Genomic DNA, 18,008 nt, shown 5'->3' with positions numbered 1-18,008 from the left:
AAACACATAGCACCATGGTAAGCTACCTCAATTTTGTAGATTTTTCATAAATTGCCATTAAAAAAATCACATTGTATAGTAAGTAGAAATCAGCCTCAGAGGAAAAATGTACTAGATCAGATTTTTTTAAAAACTGCCCTTACATTTATTATGCATTTTCCCTCTTCACCTCACCCATCCCATATGGAAAGAACAAAATCATAAAAACATTAAAGAAATAGTATCACCCCAAATTCCACCACTGTAGCCCGATAAGTGTTTACATTTTTTCCTAATTCTTGTAAAGTCTTTGTTCAGATGCACAATTAGAAAAATAATGGTAATCATGATATTACAATTGATTTGAAGTCATGTTATGTCATAGACATTTTACATTTTACTCTTCCCCAAGGAACACTGACCATATTATAACCAAGTCTTCATAATATTAGTTTTTAAATTATGTAATACCCTACCCACAATAAACTGTCATTCTATTTTATTACTCTGTGACATTTTGACCACAGAAAGTTTTTTACTATTCCATCTTTGTGGCTTTTTAGTATTTTTCCTACTTTTAAAATTATTTTCTGAGAATAAATACTCAGCAATAGGAATACGAGCCAAAGAGTATGTGTATATTTATTGTTTTTAAAACAAATTTACTTTCCAAAATAATTTTTGCCAGTTTTACAAATTTAAATAGTCAGAATACTAAAATGTGAAAAAATAGCACCCCAAATTAGGAAACCATTCTAATTTGGCTTATACCCATCACATTGCTAACCACCATCTATAAAGATTTGTCTGGATAATGCTTTCGTTAAATGATGCATATTTTAAAGTAACAAATGTTCGCCTTTTTGTACTGCTGGCAAGTCAGAAAAATCATCCATTTTCAACAGTAGATTGAGGTAAGATTTCCACAGAGAAAAAGAGTAAAAAGCTAATCTTAGTTGAAAATAGATCATATGCCACAGTTTGTACTATGGGCTTTCTCAGTGTCATCTAATTTAATGCTGCGAAGTAAATAATAATTGCCCCTGTTTTTACAAATTGAGATTCTAATATTAAGACTTGGTTGGCCGGGTGCGGTGGCTCACGCCTGTAATCCAAGCACTTTGGGAGGCCGAGGGGGGCGGATCACGAGGTCAGGAGATGGAGACCATCCTGGCTAACATTGTGAAACCCCGTCTCTACTAAAAATGCAAAAATTAGCCGGGCATGGTGGCAGGTGCCTGTAGTCCCATCTACTCGGGAGGCTGAGGCAGGAGAATCGCTTGAATCAGGGAGGCAGAGGTTGCAGTGAGCTGAGACCGCGCCATTGCACTCCAGCCTGGGCAACAGAGCGAGATGTCTCCGAAAAAAAGACTTGCTTGAGGTCACATAGATTTAGGGTAAAACACAGATCAGGTTGTTTCTACCAAAACATTCTAAATACATAAAAAATTAATAAACTTATTACACAGATACTTCAGGATTGCCTTCAAGCAGACGCGTCCAAACGTTGAAAATCAGCTAGCAAATTTCTTATAACGGGGAAGTAATTAACTGATTATTTGGGAGATACTGTACTTTTTCTGACTTGGGGTTAATTATAAAGAAGAATCACTTCATAAAACTTATTTCAGGTGAAAGAATTAATTATAAAGTGTTATATAGTGATGGCTACATAAAACTATATTTCAAACATTATTTTATTCTTGACATATTACTATTTTCACAACATGAACATTTCTACAATGTTCCACCAGTGTTCACAAATATTATTTTCCTCTTTTTTGTCAGTTTATTGCTGAAAAACAGTATACATACAGAAAAGTGTATAAATTTTAACAAGGTAAACATATTCATACGATGCATTCACATCAAAAAACAGAAATTACCATTATCCCAGAAATCATGCTTTTAACACCAGAGATTAGTTTTGCCTTCACAGATTTTTTTTTTAATCTAGCAAAGCTCTGATAAATTCTGTGACCTTTATTGAAGTATTCATTTAATTTCTGCTACCTCTTCCATTTCTTCCCTGAAGATAGAAGTTTATCCCATGAGATCAAGTAAAGTAGACCAGATGAAAATAGTAATATCAAATTGGCACTAGTAGGGACAACCTTTGAATACCTATCAGTTGGCGCATACTATACAGGACCTTTTTTTTTCCCCACTCTTACAACCACATCAAAACTAAAAAGATTATGTTTCCCTAAAACAACTCACAAAGAGTAGTTATATTTGCATAACAGGATTTATTCCTGCTTAGTTCACTACCATCTGTTTTCATATTTTAAGTCAAAAGATTTCTACATTAAACAATCTTATATAGCTTTTCACATGCTATTTTAGAAGGCAATTGGCCCAAATCCTGATTATTTTTTCTAAGTATATAAAGTTGTTTCCATAGGTAGGATACAAACCCTCAAACTCAACATCTTTTTGATATAAATAATTTAAAGTCTTATCACAACTGTGAAAAGAGCAACTACTTATCCCATTTGTGATAAATTATTAATTGAAGTATGCATTCAAATGTATACTTCCTGATAGCAACTTCTTTAATCCTTATGTAGAACATAAAACACTAAACAAAGGAGAAAAATCTTCAATAATTTACTTTTCTCTGAAATTTACATTTCTCTGAAATGGTTCAAGATGCTTCCCCTAATGAAGGATAAAATGAATTATGTGTGGAACTAGATAATTATTGTAATGAAAATGTTAGGATTTAACTATCAAAAGCACATACATAATATATGCTGTGTCACATCTTCCTATATTAATAGGTTTTAAATATTAGATTATTTATAATTAAGATTCAACAACATAAAAAATATATTTTTTACTACCTTGCCCATACATCTAAACTAAAATGTCACAGAGGGTAGGGTAAGGAAAGTAATTATGCAGATGTTATTCAAATCAGCCTGAACAGTTACCTATTTACATAAAAAATTGGATGTTTGACTTTATGTTGATTAAATAAGCAACTGATGTCTTTATTGCCTCTGTAACAATTTTATGATTTTTAAGCCACAGCCTTAGAATTTTCAAGAATATCACTTTAGAAAAAAAATAGCTATTCTTCCATCTTGACAACTTTATATCATTTAACCACAAGGGGGCCGTAGCTATCTTCTTTGAATTGTTTAAGCATGCCAGGAAGCAGATAACATTGAAAATAAAATCAATCCATTCTCAAAAATTAAGTAAACATAAAAAAAAATTAGGAACATACAAACCTGATTTTTGAAAGTAAAATGAATATGAAACACACGAGTTTTTCCCATACATGTTACACATTTGAAGCAAGATACTTTTCCCTACTTCTATCTCCAAAACAGGCGTATCTCTGTACCTTCTGAACTCACAACAGACTTTTACCTTAAACAGAATTAGTATTAAGTATGATCGTTTGTGAGAATTATTAATAAAGCCACTATTGTTCAAGTGCTGCGATTTATCACTTGGGAAATAATAAATGCACCTCCAGTCTGTGCTAACCTGATGACCTGAGGTGAAATTTGAGAATGAGTAAAATTACCAAAATATGCTCCCCTGGCTAAGTGAGCACACTAAAAAAGGAAAATAACATCTAACAATGATATGCTTAAATTATGTTCTTTTTTTAAAATTAAAATTACAAAACAGATGGAATGGTAAACTATACAAAGCAATAAACGTTTTGTTCAAATATTCTCTCTGGTACATTTGGCAAAATAAACTCCTCTCTGCAGATAAAAATATAACATTTGTCTTCTGAAAGAAATATTCCACACAAGTACTAGTATAAAGTAGAACTAAACCAGCTGTTCCACCTGTGGCCCTATGTTAATACTTTAGTGCCTTCAAAGATGTTATCCAGAATCCTCACCAAAGGCAAATGAACTTTCCCTGATGGGAGGGGCAGGCTGCTTCTAAAGCACTGGCCACATTATGAATTCACACTATATCCAATGATCCTTTTAAATTTCTAGTCACTCATGCCATCCTCACATTATCACTTTAAATTTTGTTATACCAAGGAAGCAAAATGTTGATAACAGTAATAATAAATGCTGGAATAACAGAAATATTCATCCTTTTAACAATATTGATACAAGTTCTTAGACTCTTCTAATTTTAAAATTTCATGCCATATCTTTCATATTCATTCTCATGTTTTTATAATATCTGGATTTCCTTCATTTTTTTAAGATTTTTCCTCAAATGCCAAGCACCATTGTCTAACTACTCTGGTGGTTGGAGGATATTTCGGCTTTGAGATAACATTATGACAAGCCAACTGGACAACACAGAAGAGGACAAGAATGGCCTGGATGTAGTCCTAAAATGTTACAGTGTATGAACCCCAATAATGTCTCTGTACTAAGGAAATGGATATTTCCATGACTCATTCCCCTCATTCATCTAATGGAAATGTACTCATCACCTGCTCTATATGTGGATGACTATGTGTCCATGAACTGTGGAAGAGGTATACATAAATTAAGCCTATTAACCCTCCCCATATTCTTATGTGAAAAGCCAAGGAGTGAACAGAAATGAGTAGGCTAACATTTGGCAAAATTCTCAGTTATACAGCACTTCCTTGTCGAGGGAAACCAATATTTGAAAGAAAAAGCAACCACGGAGAAGAGAAAAATCCACTCTAGAAACTCCTAACAAGTTACCAATAAATAGCGAATTATAGAATGTGAAACCCGACTTCCTAGGCCAAATGTTATTTTCTGCACAAATTTTAAAAGGCTTTGGATCCACTCTGTTTTAGGGTGGCATAGGCTCAGTCCATTCCAATGGAAACCAGAGGGTGATTCCAGGGCCCAACCTATATTAAAAACAGTGGTAGTCAATAGTATAATATGGCATCTGTATTCCAAACTGATAGGTACTCTAGACATGCATAACTAATGCACAACAACATCTCTCCTACACGTTTTTCAAAAGACCTTCAGCAAGTTGCACTTGACATTCACAAAAGAGCACATTCCCTGTGATAGTGCTATTTCTCTCTTAAGTTTTAAATTAAATGTGACATTCATAATTTAATCTCTTCACTAGCCAATTGTATATCAGAAAAATTGACTTAGAGTAAGCATTTTCTTCACTGATTAATATTAGAATGGGGAATTCAACCAAAGCTATTAAAAGCTTTTGTCCCTTTCTTATTAGTAGTGTTTCTTACATTGAGCTTTTTATAAAAGGCTATAACTTGATATAACAAAAGTAGAAGAAAAAACAGTATTTTTAAGCTCTATTTCACCATGTTCTTAATATTTCCTCACTTACGGCAGATTTTCATGCCACAAAACTAATTTACCACCTACTGTAGGTGATATTAACTCTAAATTTTAAAATTGTATGGAGTGAAATAAAATAATAAATAATCCAATTACTAGGAACTTACTAAAGAGACTCTCCTTCCTCAACCATGGTTAAATCCATTTACATTTCTAACTCAGTATTTTAATCCAATTATAAATAAAAATGTCCTTTAATGGATCCACTTAAATCATAAACCAGCACTTGTAAAATTAAAAATTACCACAGTAATTCTATAACCTGGTACTTATTTAAAGTGTCTTTTTTAAATAGCTGGGTATTTACCCAACCCTTATATAAATTATGCAAAAAGTAAAGACCAGAAAAAAATATGTTCTAAATCCTAAAAAAAATTTTACAAGTCTCCCACTCTTAATACATTTCAAAATACTAAACTAATGATAATCATTTTCCCCCTGACATTTTCAATTTGAATAAAGACAGGAAATAAAAAGACAATCTAATAACTAAAACTTCTAAAGCTAGATCAGCAAATTTTTACTGAACATAAGGCATCAGAGTGATGTGTTATTGGCAAAACATACAGACACACACACAGATATATACTTATATCATGTTTTCTAGATTGGTTTTTTTCCTACCTCCAATCTTCTGTGATTTTGTTCTATTGGGGTATACATCAGGTATGACTAGGTTGTCTCAAACCTTATTCGTTTAAGTACTTCTTATTTTATAATCAAATTATGGGCAATTTATAATCTCACATTAACATTTTGATCTAATTGGATTATTTTCTGAAAGCAAAGTACAGATTGCAAGCTAAAACACACATTAAGTATAAGCATTTGCAAAGATAGGACAGAGAGTCTTGAAAGAGCTTAATTTCAATATGCTATAATAACCTATAAGTAACTTACAAAGTGTATTCAAATATATATTCAGTACTTCACTATGTGTTGGTCACTATGTTAGTTGCTTTGTTATATATTAAAAAGAATCAGATACAAAGGCATCAAACCATAAAACACATTAGCACAAGTTATATGTGTGCAATTAGTAGCTTACCTAAAATCTAAAGATGTCAATTAAAAAATAAATATAAAGAATAAAGTACAGTTAAATGGCATAAACATTACTACTCATTACTGTTACTCATGGTTGCTTCTAGTTACACAATATTTTTTTCCACACACTATCTCATATATATTACAATCCAATTTCATCCCCTCAACATCTTACATGTTAAATAAAATAGATACTATCTTCTATTGTGAATGAGGAAATGAAAAGATAGAGGTCCTGAAACTTTGTCACACAGAAAATCACACAATAAATTCATATAAGAGGGGAATAAGATTTAAGTTGTCTGTCTTCTAGTAGTGTCCCACCACTACCTCACATGTAACATACCCACACTTTCTCATGCTATCACTAGCGAGGGGATTTATGCTAACCTTTTGAATGTGTTCTTATTTTTGACGCCTCAATTTGTGAACCAATCATCTACAACATAGGGGAGAGGCAAAATTATATCACACAAGTAGACATTCGCAAACACATAATGAAGCTACTAATAAGTCACATTAAAAATGGTCCAATTAAAAAGTGAACAAAGGACATGAACAGACACTTTCCAAAAGAAGACATATATACGGCCAACAGTCATATGAAAAAAAGTCCAAAATCACTAATCATTAGGGAAATGCAAACCAAAACTACAATGAGATACCATCAGAATGGCTATTATTAAAAGTCAAACAATAACAGACGCTGGCAACGTTGCAGAAAAAAAAGAAACGCTTATGCACTGTTGGTGGAAGTGTAAATTGGTTCAGCCACATTCAGTAGTAACTGATCTATTTGCAAGAAGAATCTATGAGGTTTTTTGAGAAGAGGAATCTTGGATCTTGACTTAGACACTTTTATATCTTCAGTGTTATCTGTATGTCTGTTACACAGAAGTCACTCTTAAATGTTTATTGAAATGAAAACTGTCATCACATAATGCCACACCTAGAGTTGGCTCTGATGGATCTGTCCTTGCAAATAGACTAGATGTTGCTTGGGAATAAACAGGGCAATTGGATTCCTTCATTTTATTATTCTCAAAACTAATCACAATATCTGACCCAAGATAGATATGCAACAATCTTTATTGAATGAAAATAAAATCATTGAGTAGATGAATGGTATATTGGGATATGGACATTTTGAGGTAAGTAATATATTCAACTGATGAAAAGAAAATAGCAACCAATAGAAACTCTAGTAATGACTGTGCTTATCTTTACAATGAATTTTAGTTAAATTCATTTCTCCCTTTTTCTCTAATATCTTTAAGAAAAACAGAATATTATTTTAGAAATACTACTATGCCAAGAAAATAAGAATATGAATCAGTATGCTCATTGGTAAATGGCTAGATCTTATTGCCCCCAAATGGCAAAAACTTATTCAAATAAAGCTATATATGGAACCAATACGATAAATTTGGTGGTGTACTGTTCTAAAAAAAAAAAAAAAAATCAAGTCTCTATGAAGGCACCATAAGGAAATCAGAATTGTAGCTCCACACAATCATGATTTGACAGTACTTTTTAAATACTCAGTAGACCCCACGTCCCTGAAAAAATCCCACCGCTATAGTAATGCTCCCACATTTCCTTAAAGTTTCTCATTAGTAGTGATAACAATAGTAGGTAAAAATAATTGTGCTATTTAAATGCATTTATTGCAGTAAATTTATTGTTCTCTTTAAGAAGCACTTTGCGCTTCAAAGTTTTTCACTAGAAAGAGACAAGGAATAATATTATCAATATCCATCATAAAAATATCAAAGCCCCTATCATTAAAGGTAGTGGAAGAGTTGTCCACAGAAATAATACTGAAGCCTAAATTGTCATGTAGCCTAAATGTCTCTTTTTTTCATTAGATTAGGAGTCAACTGCATTTTCCTGACTAGTGAATTACTTTGTAAAAGGCTGGAAGGCCCCACTGGAGGTCATTAGCCTATCTGCAGGGTCTACTGGAATTTGACTCTGTGCTTCTGATGTGTATACATACACATTACCACCCCAACAATGAGACTCGTTTTCAGGTTTTCTACACATTTATGAGATCTCAGCTTATAAGAGTGCTCTTTCCATGGTCTATGGTAAAAAGATTAGGACATTAAGTATAAAGAAGCAATAAATAATGTAGATGTTATTTGCTTAGCTAAGAATTGACATATTAGAAATGAATATAGCACTAAGATTATTGTGCAAAAGAACAGTTATGAACTACAATTTTAGTCTCACTTTAGGGCATCTATGGAATAAGAAAAGGATCCTTGACTTTGGAGTCATACACACCCACGTTTAAACCCCATCCCTGGCACTCAGGCATACCAGTTGCATCACTGGGCCCAATTAATGTCTATGAGCCTTGGTTTCCTCCTCAGTAAAAATAACACTACTGACCTCATAAGTTTATTTTGGTTATTAAGTAAAATAATATCTCTCAAACAAAGGAAAAGGATCTCAATCTATGTTATATCCCTTCATCTTCTCCATTCTGCCATCATAGATAAGCTCCAGCAGGAATTGAATTTCAACCCTGATCTAATAATCTCATTTTATATTTTGGATCTAAATCTATTATGTGAGTTTAAAAAACTATTAGCCTCCTTTCATAAGGACACGAATCATACACTGAGTTTTAAAATCTCAAAGTTTAGAGGCAAATACAAGTGTATTATTACTGACTTGGCAGTATAAGTACATCAAAGAATTCTCACAAACCATATCTTTTATATTGCTTTATGTACCGATAATTCATCAATTAATTTATTTTACTAAATTCTTAAAACACACCACTTATGTTTTACTTAAAAGGTAACTTTAGGCCAGGCACGGTGGCTCATGCCTGTAATCCCAATCTCAGCACTTTGGGAGGACGAGGCGGGCGGATCACAAGGTCAAGAGATCAAGACCATCCTGGCCAACATGGTGAAACCCCGTCTCTACTAAAAATACAAAAATTAGCTGGGTGTGGTAGTACGTGCCTGTAGCTCCAGCTACTCGTGAGGCTGAGGCAGGAGAATCACTTGAACCTGAGAGGTGGAGGTTGCAGTGAGCCGAGATCGTGCCACTGCACTCCAGCCTGGGCGACAGAGCAAGACTCCATCTCAAAAAAAAAAGCAACTTTAAGGTCTTACTTTAAAGATGTCATAAAGTATAGTTATGGAAATATTTTATGATTTTAACTTAATGTAGAGTATACAAACCTAGGGATCTCACTCAGTCCTTAAATCATCTTTGAAGTGGGATCAAATTCTCAGTGTTAAAATTCTACCAGTTGTATGTAGGACTGATATAACTCATGTGTATTAAAAATAATTTTTAAGATTTCCTCAGTAGTTATGACCCTGATTACGAATCAGACACCTTTGTAAGATTTACTAATAGTTTACATTAACAGATTATCACTTATTAAAAATAAAGCCATGTCTTCATATTTCAGTATTTGACCTGAATACTTTTTACTTTTCTATATTTTATTCTCTACACCACAAGGTAACTGCAGAGAGAATAGTGCTAATCTGGACGATATTTTGCATTAATTCAGGAACTTTTGAAGCCACACTGAATTGCTTTTTCAGACCTGCTTAAGGTCAGACAGCTGAGGAAAAGCCAATACCCCACAATGAAATCTCAAACATCCTGGGAATACTCACTTCAAATCTGTGGGATCAATTTGGGGATTCATGACAAAAGGAGTCCCAAGAGATCTACTTATACCATCACCATCTCACATTTCAGATCCTAATCTCCTAATTATTCTAGAGTGCTTGATGGAGAAAGAAGCAGAGGGGGGAGGAAGAGAAAGACAGTATGTATATGTTTAAGGATGCATGGAAGGGAGGGAGGGGGGAATTAGGTCAGAAGGGTTAATTCTGGGCCCAGTCACATATATGTAATTAATTTCTATGTTTAGTGCAAATACAACTGTATCAACAGTATTAATTTAATATAATGTCAAGGTAAGAGCAGAAATATATGCTACTATTTTTATTTCCTATGGGGTAAATTTGTGTCATTTTTCACAGTATGGTCCTATTGAAAACCTTAACACAGAGAACATATTACTTTCTGGGCTATAAGAGCCGACTGATGATGGCACCTCTTGAAGTCTATTTAGCCATTTAAATATTAAGCTTTTAAAATCATTCTCCAACAAACTTCCTAAATTGTTTCCCTCGCATAAGAAGGATAAAATCTATCCTCAAAAGAATGCTATGAGGCTTGCTAAGAGGAGGAAAAAAGTGAAAATGCCTAATGGCATACATGACTTAGGTTAGGGATTAGTTGACATTATGTAAATCTGAATATCATTAAAGTAACAGTAAATGAATTTTATCACCAAGAGTAAGAACAGTATAAGGGAGCATATAAGAACAGTATAAGGGAGTGTACAATACATCATACTAAAATAATTTTTAATACAATATATTTTAATCAATTCTCTAGCCTATCTGAGACATATTCAGAAGAAAGTAATCTAAGATGTAAAACTGAAAAAGAAATTAACACAAAGCTAACTATATGGAGCAGCCACAGCAGTTCTCACAATGTGAGAATAAACATGTTAAAGTCTCATATTCAACTTCACTACAGCTATTTTACCTTTCAGTCAAACAAAGAATTTCATTTGTGAATCTTAAGTGATCTATACTCATTTCTACCAGTAAGATTTTCTGGCTGCACATTTTCAAATACAGTCAACTTTTTCTTGCTCATATGCTAACCGGCATTCAGTCTTTTATAGCAGTAATCACTGAAAGAACATACTTCTGTCAAATGCAAGAGATCTTATTCAGAAAATCGAATAACACAGAAGAAATTTTCATTATATAATATAGAAAATTTTCCTTCTCCAAATAGAGTCACTGCATTGATTTTTTTTCTTGATTTGTTTGTTGTCTATTACACACATCTACACATTCCAAATCAATTTTATGAGTCAGACTCATACTGAATTTATCGCAGAAAAATTAAATACTTTGTAAGAGCAAGAAAAAATGTATTTTGTTTACATTTTATTAAAATAAAGGGTATGCCTTAGAATCATATTTAGTGTAATGGTTAGGAAATAATCATTGTACCATGAAAGTTTATCTTGTTTTAAAACCATAAATCAGGCTGTCCAGAAACTTTTTAAAGTATTCAAAAACTGTACTTTCAACTCTGGACAGTTTATGATATCAAAACATTTTAGCATATGTTAAACAGATATTTGCATTCCAAATATCTGTTTAAATTCTGTATAAAAAACATTTTAAACTGAACTGTTCTGATATTTTGTTTTACAATGAAACCAAGTCTTTAAAGATGGTCTATAAAGCTAAACTCTTCTTTAACTTTTACCTCTGTTTTGTTTCAAGTTCTCTCCATCCTGCTACCGCATGCTCCACTATCCCACCCTTCAGAGGCACCATTAAGAAACAATTTTTATTTTCATACAAATTTCTAAACAAGAAAAGAATCCTGGCTGATTTAGCTACAGATCCTTTAAAATTCAATTCTGCAGTAGGGTTTATGCCTTATAAATATTTTTTAAAGATGGTTGACATATGATTGACTCTTGTATTTTTCTACAATAGAGACACAAAATTCTCAATTATAGCCAAGTAACTATCCAAACATTTACTTGCTATTGTGAGTAGTTAATATTATCAATTTGTTATAAAAGTAACCAACAATGACTAAATACTTGTTATTTGACAAGCAAACGTGTTTTTGTTTTGGTTTTTACACATATTATCTCTTTTATTCCCCACAACAAACCCATGAACAAGGTGTTGTCGTGATCCCCCTTCAGAGGTGAACAGGCTGAAGTACAGGGAAGCCATGTGGCTTACCTATACTCCCACCATGCTACATGGGTGCAGACAAAAGAAAACACATGTAGTTTTCTTACTACATGTAGCGAATCCCAAATTATTCTTCTTTATTCTACATAACCTAAAATAGTGAAATTACAGAACTATCTACATTTAGCTCTAATTTTGAATTTTTAAAAATGGTTAGTGGTTCTTTTACTTAAAGGTCAAAATTTCCATTTTCCAAGGTGACCGGAAATCTCACACTGCCTTCATAAAGAAAACAGGGACCAAAGACTTAAAGATTTTCTGGCTGAGCTCACTCTTTCTTTAACAGATTAATTTAGATGTAGAAACTCTTTCAAACTTCACCTTGATTTGTATCTTTAAGTGAGAGGGGAGTTTTCATTCATTAGTTAATGTGCACATTAATGAGATAATTTGTGGGTTTTATTATTTCTTCAAAGACATTAAACTTCTCAAGGGAAAACATTTCATGGAAACAACATGCATTCTTGTTATTAAAATTTTCATTTTAATCTCGATAAATAATACTTCATATGTAGATTCATTTATTAGGATTTTAATCAGCTTTTAAGTTCAAATCCTTTATGACACTAAAGGATGAGTTATCTAAACCTACCCAGTAATCATTTTATTTATCAAGGGTGTTTCTATAATCCCATAAGACAAAAGGAAGAAAGTGAGCATGAAGAAGCAAGAAATCTAAAATATTAATCATATTGCATTTTAAAATGTTCTTTGCAGTCTCTTTTTTAGGTGTAAATTGGATGTTTAGGCTTAGTTTTGGTTTTCTACAGTAGACCAAACAGTGCTAACCTGTGTTAAACTGAATTAACTAATAACTTCTAAGAGGTATGCTGGAAAACAAGTGGAAGTGAAATAATATCATGACCTGATGTCTTAACATCAGTTAAAATAAAAGGAAAATAAAATTAAGCAAGGGAAAAAAAAGCAAGCAAAAAAACAAAAAAAAAAAGCACAGAATGGTTATGATTACAAAAATAATCACCACACAAAAACAGGTCACATGAAGGAAAATTATTCTCAATAAGAATAAGCCTCATTACTTAGGAATCCTTGATACAGTGTCCTCTAAAATTTTCTCCATGGACAGTAGTGCTTAATTTGTTTTCAGTGTCATCACATCCTTCATGTGATGTCACTAAGGCCATTTAAAAATCTGTTTCCACAATCTTTCCCTAACAGTTCCAACTTTCCAACTTTAACATACATATAAACACAACTACTAGTATTATTTTAAAATGCATAATTTTAACCATATTCCACTGCTGCAGACAATTGCAATGTGCTTTCCATCAAAATCACATGAATTATACATAGGAAAAAATCTTTGATCATTACTGCCTCTCACACTTGGGAAAAGTGGAATAAAATAGATGTAGCAACAGCTCAGAGCCGATTTTCTAACAAAGCATAAAGCTTCCTCCACCATATATGGAGCAGCACTGACACCAAACAAGAAATACAATGTCTTGCCTGCACAGCAATTCTGTGGCAAACACTATGCCAGCCATGGAATATTAAGGTTTCATAATGTCAGTGTCTACTGTCTTCCTCACATCACTGTCAACACAGGTGAGGCAAAAGTCTCTGAATCCCCTTGGGCTTACAGCTTACTCTGCCCTGCACTGATGCATAATTTGCTTTGGTCTTGAATACATCCCTGGATAATTCTTTATTCTTGCAGAAGTCTCCCATACACAATTGAAATTCGCCTTTAATGGTTTCCAAGAGGACAGAACTCCTCGGTTTTGTGTTTCCAAAGATGCAAGAAAACTCTAATAATGGAGTAACTAAACACAGCATATGATAAAATTGGTGAGATTATCTGTTTTATGAATAAAAAAATACAACCCCAAATTTTCCTAGAAGACTTTCGTAAATATTCAGTAATTTAAAATGTTGTAAATTGATTGTCCAGACACACACAAAATGTCTCTCTCTCTCTCTCTCTCTCTCACACACACACACACACACATTCACACACACACAGAATTTAGAAAACTGGTTAGTTTTGTAAAATTCACTTCAAAGGGAAGATTGTCAATTCTCCATTTTGATCTAGGAGAAGCTGGTAACATTAAAGATACATGTATGTTATGGTTTCTTATAAAAGTCACGGTATCTTCACCTTCTGGCGTAACATAAACTATTGATTTATATTTAAACATTCTTTCGATGATAGTTTGTAGTTTATTGTAAGCATTTAACTTAAATTTTTTCTATATGACTTCATAGTTATCAGTGACCTCACCTCATTAAAGGTCTGACATTCTATTGTCTATGTATAGAGATCATTTGTATTCTGTCATAATAATCCCTTCCCAGACCTAAACCTCTGTGTCCAAGTATCCTAATAAATTGCTAGGTTTTTTAAAAGACACCAAAGAATATTCATTTATTTTATAAATGCCTCATGTTTATTGTAGAAAAAAACTAGAAAATACTGATAAGCAAAATAAGCAAATACTCTACAGCCCGCTCAGTTAATATCTTAAGTACTGTCTTTTGCATATATAGATATGTATATATCTATATATATATCTTTATATATTTATGCATATGTAGAGATACTAATATATACATTTAATTTATACATATCACATTAAAATATACTTGTGCACCTGTTCTTGCTCATATGATAGCAGAAAGTGAATGTAGTTCATCTCAATAAATATCTGGCACCATAAACAGATCATATTTCATTAACCAATCTACTATTATTTGAGAACTGAACATCTAAGAAACATCATAGAACATTTTTGGAAGTGCATGAGAAGCATTTAATTTTAATAAATACTTTATGAGCATAAATGGGACAAAGCCTCTTCTTTAAGCCCTGTCTTATCTGTGAGTGTATGAGTGTAGGTGTATGTGTTTGTTTGCAGAGTAGGGAGAATGTTGAAGGGTAGGGGGCTAAGAGAAGAAACTTTCTTCTTTGATCAGCTCACAAATGGTTGAGATACCTATAGAAGTTCATACAATAGCTAGTTGTTCTGTAAAAGTGTTTTACACTTAAAAGCAGGAATATTCAGATCATTCTGAACTTTATGAAAATAAAAAACCATATTTGGCTGATGATATAGACATAGGCATGGGTGTGAGTGAAATGGAATTTAGGGGTCCTTTTGGTTAAATTCTGTCAGTATTGTATATCAACATATTATTCATTCTTACCTCTCTCCCCACCATCACCCCACAAATACACACTTAAAGAAGACACCCCGTATCTAGGGTCTTCTTCCACTTCTCCAGGTCCATTGCTTATCCACCAGTCTCCAGCTTTGAGAAGAAGGGAGGTCAAAATATGCTGGACAGAGTCCAAGTAGAAGTCTTCAGACTGTCAGCCATATTAGCTAGCTTTCTACTTTTCTAGGTCTTTTGGGGATTTTAAAATAGAAATTTTGATTATGAAGTGGGGAAATACAATTACGGTAAGTAATGTATTTGACAGTAAAAGCTTTATCAATATTGTTTCTAGCCATATTTGGATGTATGGCTCTGGAAATGAAAATAGAAAGACCCAGGCTAGGCACAGTGGCTCACACCTGTAATCCCAGCACTTTGGGAGGCTGAGGTGGGCAGATCACTTGAGGCCAGAAGCTTAAAACCAGCCTGGGCAAAATGGCAAAACCCTGTCTCTACAAGAAATACAAAAATTAGCCAGGGGTGGTGATGTGCATCTGTAGCCCCAGCTACTTGGGAGGCTGAGGCAGGATGATGGCTTAAACCCAGGAGGTGGGGGCTGCAGTGAGCCGACATCATACCCCTGGACTCCAGCAACAGAGCCAGACCCTGTCTCAAAAAAGAAAAAAAAAAAGGAAAGAAAATCAAAAGGCCCAGTCCTTCTCATAAGACCCACTGAGGTCTGTCCAAAGTAAATCCAAGCATGCATTGCTGAATCAGTTAGTGCTTTATCATGAAAACACAGGCTTGTTTTGATTTGATGACATCAGGTTGACAAAGTCATTTTTTAAATATTTTAACTACAAGGAAAGAGCCTCCATAATAATTTTTATCCAGTTTTTAAATTTTCCTTAAAACAAATTAAACTGGTAATGTTCTAACATTATCAATTCACTATTCAGTAAACCCAAAATTTGGAAAGAAAAAAATACTGTACCACAAACAAATGTGAATTCTATGAAATACTGAAATCCGGGCGGGGGACAGGCGAAGTCCCTTAGCCTTCCTAACAAAAACTTTAGTATCTGATTAGAACAAGCCAAGTTATCCCTATTTTAGGGAAATGAAACCAGGAAATAACACAGCAATAGGCATTAAACAGCCAGTTATACTGCCACCTATCTACCACCTTTAAAACATTGGGCATGCCAAGCACAGAACATCTGCAGATATTACAGAGGCTCCACTGGTAACTCTACTGGAGATTTTAAGTTGCCATAGGTCACAACTATGTGTATAAATAATAACAATAATAACCATAATAAAATGATAATAATAAAGTACTTCATGCATAAGGTTAATGATGCCCATTCAGCAATCAGGCATTCACTTTGACTGTTTTTTCTAAATTGTTGGAAGATTTCCATAGATCCATTCGTGTCTCTGTGACGGTTCTTTTCCCTAGGCCCTCTTTTTGGAAGACTGATCATTGGAGATGAAGGCCCTTCTGCTGACCTGAGAAGAGAGGACAGCTTTTTAACCCACACAGAAACTACACCCAGGGGTGACCCCATTTGAATTGTGCTGTTGACTTTCCCAAGCACACTGTTTCATAGTCATTTAAAAGAGGATTTTAATAATCATGAAAATATGAAAGAGAATATTAAAATCCAAGAGTTTTCTTATTCATAGGCTAATACTTTGAATAACAAAGTGATTTATTTTCAGACAACTGAAGGTAACCTTGCAAACCCAAGTAATATTTTTCTTGCACCTATTGCCAATTGAAGAATAATTTTTTCGTACTTTGAGCACAATACAGAATGCAGCTGCATCTAAAATTATAAAACAGAGCATTGATGCAGTAGATCAAAATCCTACTATAGTACCATTGGGGAAGAATAGATGGTTCTTTGGACACAGTGATCAACAAACACCTATCCTAAACATGCTCTAATGAGAGAAAGGCCAAAAAAAAAAAAAAAAAATGCCCTCTTGTGGCTGGGCGCGGTGGCTCACGCCTCTAATCCCAGCACTTTGGGAGGCCGAGGCGGGCAGATCATGAGGTCAGAAGATCGAGACCATCCTGGCTAATATGGTGAAACCCTGTCTCTACTAAAAATACAAAAAATTAGCTGGGCGTGGTGGCAGGCATCTGTAGTCCCAGCTACTCAGGAGGCTGAGGCAAGAGAATGGCGTAACCTGGAAAGCGGAGTTTGCAGTGAGCTGAGATCGCACCACTGCACTCCAGCCTGGGCGACAGAGCGAGACTCCATCTCAAAAAAAAAAAAAAAAAAATGCCCTCTTAAAATTCAACATAGATGTTTTCCCAAGGTGTCATGGGAGCAGAAAGGAGGAGCACCATACTCAGTAGATGTAACTGGGGTAAAAGACACTAGGAAATACTTCAAAGAGACAGTTACTCTAGAGTTGAGTCTTAAGGAATAAATGTTGGCTAGGCATTCAAGGAATATAATTAGTCAAAGGATTCTGGGTACATGGACTTGTAGAAAAAAAGAATTAGGATAAAATAAAAAGCACACAATAATCTGGGAATGGAATTCTTTGCAGGATCATTTGGCTTGGTTAAAAAGCAAATGTAGGGAACAAACAAAATGAGGCTGAAAAGGTGTGCAAGAACCAGATCGTGAAAGATCATTTTGACTGGCTAAAGAAAGACATTTCCTTGGTTCTTAACTTCTTCATATGTTAGCAT

At 33.8% G+C, this 18,008-nt stretch overlaps 1 protein-coding gene across 8 annotated transcripts in view; it reads right to left on the bottom strand.

Annotated features, from left to right (window-relative positions):
* Window positions 1–18,008, bottom strand: part of CACNA2D1 (calcium voltage-gated channel auxiliary subunit alpha2delta 1) — a 494,639-nt gene that overhangs the window by 285,611 nt on the left and 191,020 nt on the right. The gene's annotated exons all lie outside the window — the stretch shown is intronic.

The sequence above is a fragment of the Gorilla gorilla genome, chromosome 6, assembly GCF_029281585.2.
Source record: "Gorilla gorilla gorilla isolate KB3781 chromosome 6, NHGRI_mGorGor1-v2.1_pri, whole genome shotgun sequence".
Lineage (NCBI taxonomy): Eukaryota > Metazoa > Chordata > Mammalia > Primates > Hominidae > Gorilla > Gorilla gorilla.
The sequence above is the reverse complement of the archived record's forward strand: the minus strand, read 5'-3'. Positions and strand labels throughout refer to the sequence as shown.